Genomic DNA, 5111 nt, shown 5'->3' on the forward strand with positions numbered 1-5111 from the left:
GAGCCACCTGCGTTCGCCACTTCTCCAAGAGCAGCTGAAACTCTTTTCTTTTCCGAGGGGGCCTCTCCTCTTCTCGTACATAGCAACAAACCCATGCTGTGATCAGCTGGTGGGGGTGGCGGGGAAGCCCCCTCTACAAGCCCTGTCCCCAACTGTTTCTGGTTTTGAAAGAAATCTCGTTAAAAAAGTTATAATTACAGACTGATCTCATGAGGAGGCTCCTGGTGGCACTGGGGCGATGGACGTTGGATTCCAAAGGGCTTTCTTCCAGCCAACCTGCTATTTATTTCTCAATCTGGAGCATCTGCCCTTCGTGTCTCAAGCTCTTTGGGATTTTTTTTTACCCCTTTCAGGGCGATGGTATTGGTGAGCCCGAGGAGGGTTGTGATGGGTCGGCAGCCTGGCTGCACGTGAGAGGTCTCGCCTCAAGCTGTGGTTGCCATCCTCCCAGACTGCCCGCGGCGTGGCCATGGATGTGGCACCTCTGACGCGCGAGGACGTGCCCGGGGCTGGCTGAGTCGACAATCCCAGTCTCTGTGGGGGCGTAGAAGAAAGGGCCTGGGACATACTCACCTGACGTGCCTTTAGCAAAGAGACAGCATAAAAGCAGATGACAAAAGCCATCATCTGCGTCCCGTTGAGCCCACCTGCGGTTTCCCAGCAGCCAGCTCCCTCAGGGCTTCGAATATCCACCCTGCTTGGCTCGGTTCTTTGGTTGTGTCCTTAGCATTTCTGCTTCCAAGATGAATTTTGACTTCAGGTGTCTCTGGGAGAACCAGTGTTGGTCTCGAAGCCACCCAGGGGACTGCAAAAAAGCCACCAATAATGCTCTGGTTTCCCAGAACACGCTGTGCCTTTCTCCAGAAAGCACTGGGCAGGCTCTGCTCATGCCTTGAACACGCACATGAGGAATCAGTGATCGCCACCAATGTGGTCATTGGTCTTTTGCTGTTGCCGTTTCATCCCATTCAGATAGAAAAGGGGGAAAAAAAAAAGCATCTTTGAAACAAATTCCAATAAATCCTGCTGTTCAGGTTGTAATCATGTGACCTACCTCACAGGTTCACCGCCTTGGGCTCCGTAAGGCACCTTTTCTCTTCTTCCGTGGGGTGCCGTGACATGTGGGGCACATCAGCCATCCTTCAAAGTCTACCAGGGGTTAAACTTTGGCAGAACAAGAACCAGGCCATGCCAGTTTAAACAGCGGCCGGGCAGGTAATAAATGAATACAGAACAAATAATTCAACAGAACATCGATTTCCCCCACCATGTCCTCCTCTCTGATTCTTCCTCAAACAAATTCAGGTAGCGTGCAGACTGGTGCGTGTCTGCAGTGTAAACTGGAAGGTCGTGCTGACCCGCGGCGTCTTCAGGCGGTGGAAATTTGAAGGCCACCCCTCTCTGCTATTGCCCAGTCGCACATTAGCCGAAACCTGCAGCTGGGGTCCTGGTCGTGCTTTGCCTGGTCTGGCGTGGCAGGAGAGGAGGGCTGGGAGGATCTGGGGGTGCATGGTGTGGTGTAGGCTTTGGGATGGATGATGTGCCCGGGGCTGGTGGGGCCGTGCTGCAGTGAGCCCTTCGTGTGGCTCTTTGGCCAGAAGCCTCCTCCTTTCTCCATGCCACCAGGGAGGGTGGAATGGAGGGGTGAAGTCAGGCCACCGAATCGGTGGGCGCTGGCTTGGTCAACTTTCCCTGACGGTGCATGGGAAGGGCTTTCCAGACCTCGGCACTAGGGCCTTTGCCTGGCTGGAGGGTTTGATGAGACCTGGCTCAAGTGAGGATTGGAGAGTCTGGCTCATGAATCAGCTGTTCCTGACCACATGTATGTTCTTGTTCTCCACCTCCTTTTTCCAACTCTTTCCCTGCTTGTTGTCACGGCTCGCTGGGGATCGGCGGGTGCTGGAGCAAATGGGCTCGTTTGCCATCTACCTTGTTGGCTGTGCTCCTCTTCAGGGCACAGAGCAGCACCTTGCCAAGGCCACCGCTGTGACCTGGGCTCCTTTTTCCCACATCACCTTGAATGTTGGGTTGAGATGTATGAGCAAGTAGGGCATGCAGAGCCATGCCCCCCTAAAAATGGGGGGGGGTAGGAGTGGTGCATGGCCCGAAGCCTCCATGCAGGGGATGGTTTTACCTCTTGCTTCTGCTTAGGGATGAGCCTGGAGAGCCTCAGGGAAGGCCTCTGACTACGGAAAAACCCCTCGGAGAGCGGTGGCTGTGCAGAGTGTAGGAGCGTGCGTGTCTGCTGGCGCGGGCCGGTTGAGCTCACGCTGAAGGAATTTCAGGGTATTGTGGAGATGCCTCAGCCAGCCCGCGCCGGTGTCTCCAGGAAGCTCGGTGGGGCTGGTGGGGACCTGACGCAGCCGTGCTGGGACCTGCTGGGCTCCACCTCACTCCTCTGGCAGCCGTTCAGCTCCTTGGTGTGAGCCCTGGCACGGCGAGCCTGCGGCACCGTGGTCCCTGACCCCCACCCCCCCCCCGGGAACCGGCAGCCTCCACGGCTGCGACTTCAACCTCCATGTGGGAAGACGTCTTCTTTTGGTGCATCTCTTGTTGTTGAACCTCCTAAATGCGCAAGCCAAACTCCAGGACCCAGGGTTGACCCAGCTGCCACGTGTGCCATCAGGCTGGTGGTCCCTCACCTGTGACCCTCTCAGAGGGATCTCATTGCCCCCTTCTTTTCTCTGGAGAAATGCCCCCATGTCCATCTCTCCCTCCTCTGCTATGCTGATGGGGCCCCAAACCTGTTTGCTGAAAAACAGTACAAAGCCAAAGCAACCAACGGGCAGCTTTGAATCTTAGGGGAATTTTAAATAATTTTCCTGACGATCTTGTTTTTTTCCACTACGGAAGAAAATGCACCTGCTCATCCTTCCATAGACTATGTGTGTGTGTATATATATATATATTTTTTATTTTTTTTCAATTTGATGGGGGGGCAGAGGAAGAAGTGTCTTAACAAAAAGCCCACCCCAATCCAGTACTGCTTCCCAAGCAGCACCTCTGCTCCACACGCAAAAAAGCTGACATGCAAATATTTTAGCAGTGCAAAAGCAACACTTTGAAACAAAAAAAAAGTCCGAAGGAAAACCACAGCAAACCTCGGCTTTCATTGCTCTATTTTTGCGTGTACAGAAGTGGACAGCCTCTAGCCTCGCGTTTCACTGCAGCTCTGGGTGGCCGAGGGAGAAAGCCCGGGGAGCCGGGGAGCGATGCTGATGGAGAAAAGCCCCTCTCTGCTGCAGGAGGGGCGGCTCGGAGCCGAGCGACGTAGCTGGGGGGGTGCAAACCCCAGCCGAATGAAGGCCCCTCCATTCCCCCTCCCCCGGGACGCTTCGGTGACGGGGACATTGGAAAAGCTTTGCAAGCCCGGGAGGCTTCGCACGCCTGGGCTGGGTGCAGAACAAATGCCGGTCCGGCCGTGCCTGTATGATAGCAGGGGAAAAAAATTGCTGTAAATAGGAAAAGCACACTGTATGGCTTCGCGGGTCTGCGTGGGCTGAAAGCAATCGTTTACTGTCCGAGATGAATGCAATGTGAAAAAAGAAAATTGGGGCCTGGAAAACTTGGGTGGAAGGTTTATTTTTCCGGTGATGCTTTCGTTTTGTTACATAACCCGAAACTCCCCTACCGCTGTTAATCTGTCTCATATTTTGTAATAAAATTTTATCACGCGGAGACCTGGTCGTTCTTCTGCTCCCTCCCATGGCAGACACCCTTTTTGCCTTTACCCGCTGCTGCCTGTGTGCATCTGGATTTTACAGGCTGAAGAAAAGGCAAAAAAGCTTTTTTATTCGGTTGGATTGAGAAAAATGGGTCTCCGAGCAGGGGAAGGATCCGTGCATGGCACAAGACACCAGGCAACGCTGTGAGTTCTGGTGCTGTTACATGGCCTAAGCTGCCGCGAGCCCTTTCTCAAACCGATGTTGCAACACTGCGTGAAGAAAAAGGAAGGGCAGGACACTTCATTTTTTTAATCCCCTCTGCCTTTACTACGTGCTTTTTGCCTTGTGACAGGAGAAGGGGGCTTCCACGGGCCAGAGGGAGCGGGAGCCTCCTCTGTCCCTACACCAGGCAGAGGGGACGAGGGAAGAGACGGGGAGGACAGGAGGAAGTGCTGGGGACGCGGTGTTGAAAATCCCCGTCGGTGTCCTATTGTGTGTATGTACACACGCGTCTGTACGTCTGCAAACAGGCGGCAGGGGTTCGGCGAGGGCTGCTGTGAGCTCATGCCTTTGGCACGCGCGCATGCACAAACACCAACAGACACATGCACACAGCCCCCGGTCTGTATCTACAGGCTGAGCAGAGCAGCTCTTTGTAAGCTGTTCCTGGCAGGATCCCGCCTGCTTTTTCCAGCACCTGCTCTGTGACCCCTTCCCGCAATGGCCCGGCTATGCTTGCACAATAAAACTTTCTTTATTTCTTAAAAAGCCCAACCAAAATCACAGAATCACACAAGGTTCAGGGTTGGCAGGGACCTCTGTGGGTCACCCAGCCCAACCCCCTGCCCAAGCAGGGTCACCCAGAGCAGGCTGCACAGCACCGCGTCCAGCCGGGTCTGGAATATCTCCAGAGAAGGAGACTCTACAGCCTCCCTGGGCAGCCTGGGCCAGGGCTCCGTCACCCTCAGAGGGAAGAAGTTCTTCCTCGGGTTCAGCTGGAGCTTCCTCTGCTTCAGTTTGTGCCCGTTGCCCCTTGTCCCGTCGCTGGGCACCACTGGAAAGAGTCTGGCCCCGTCCTCCTGACACCCACCCTGCAGATATTTAGAGGCATTTCTAAGGTCCCCTCGCAGCCTTCTTTTCTCCAGGCTGAACAAGCCCAGCTCCCTCAGCCTCTCCTCGTAGGAGAGATGCTCCAGTCCCCTCATCATCCTCACAGCCCTCCGCTGGGTTCTCTCCAGTAGCTCCTCATCTTTCTTGAACTGAGGAGCCCGGAACTGGACACTTCATTACAATGGTGAGAAGAGGTTTTTACATCCTATTCCTGTGGCTTTTAGACCCTGTTGATGGTCCTCGAGCATCGCACTGTTTTGCTCTCCAAGTCTTTCTCCTCCCTCCGTGGTTTCCAGATATCACTGTCACTGAACCAGGCTGCCCAGGGCAGTGGTG

Source organism: Opisthocomus hoazin, chromosome 14, assembly GCF_030867145.1.
Source record: "Opisthocomus hoazin isolate bOpiHoa1 chromosome 14, bOpiHoa1.hap1, whole genome shotgun sequence".
Lineage (NCBI taxonomy): Eukaryota > Metazoa > Chordata > Aves > Opisthocomiformes > Opisthocomidae > Opisthocomus > Opisthocomus hoazin.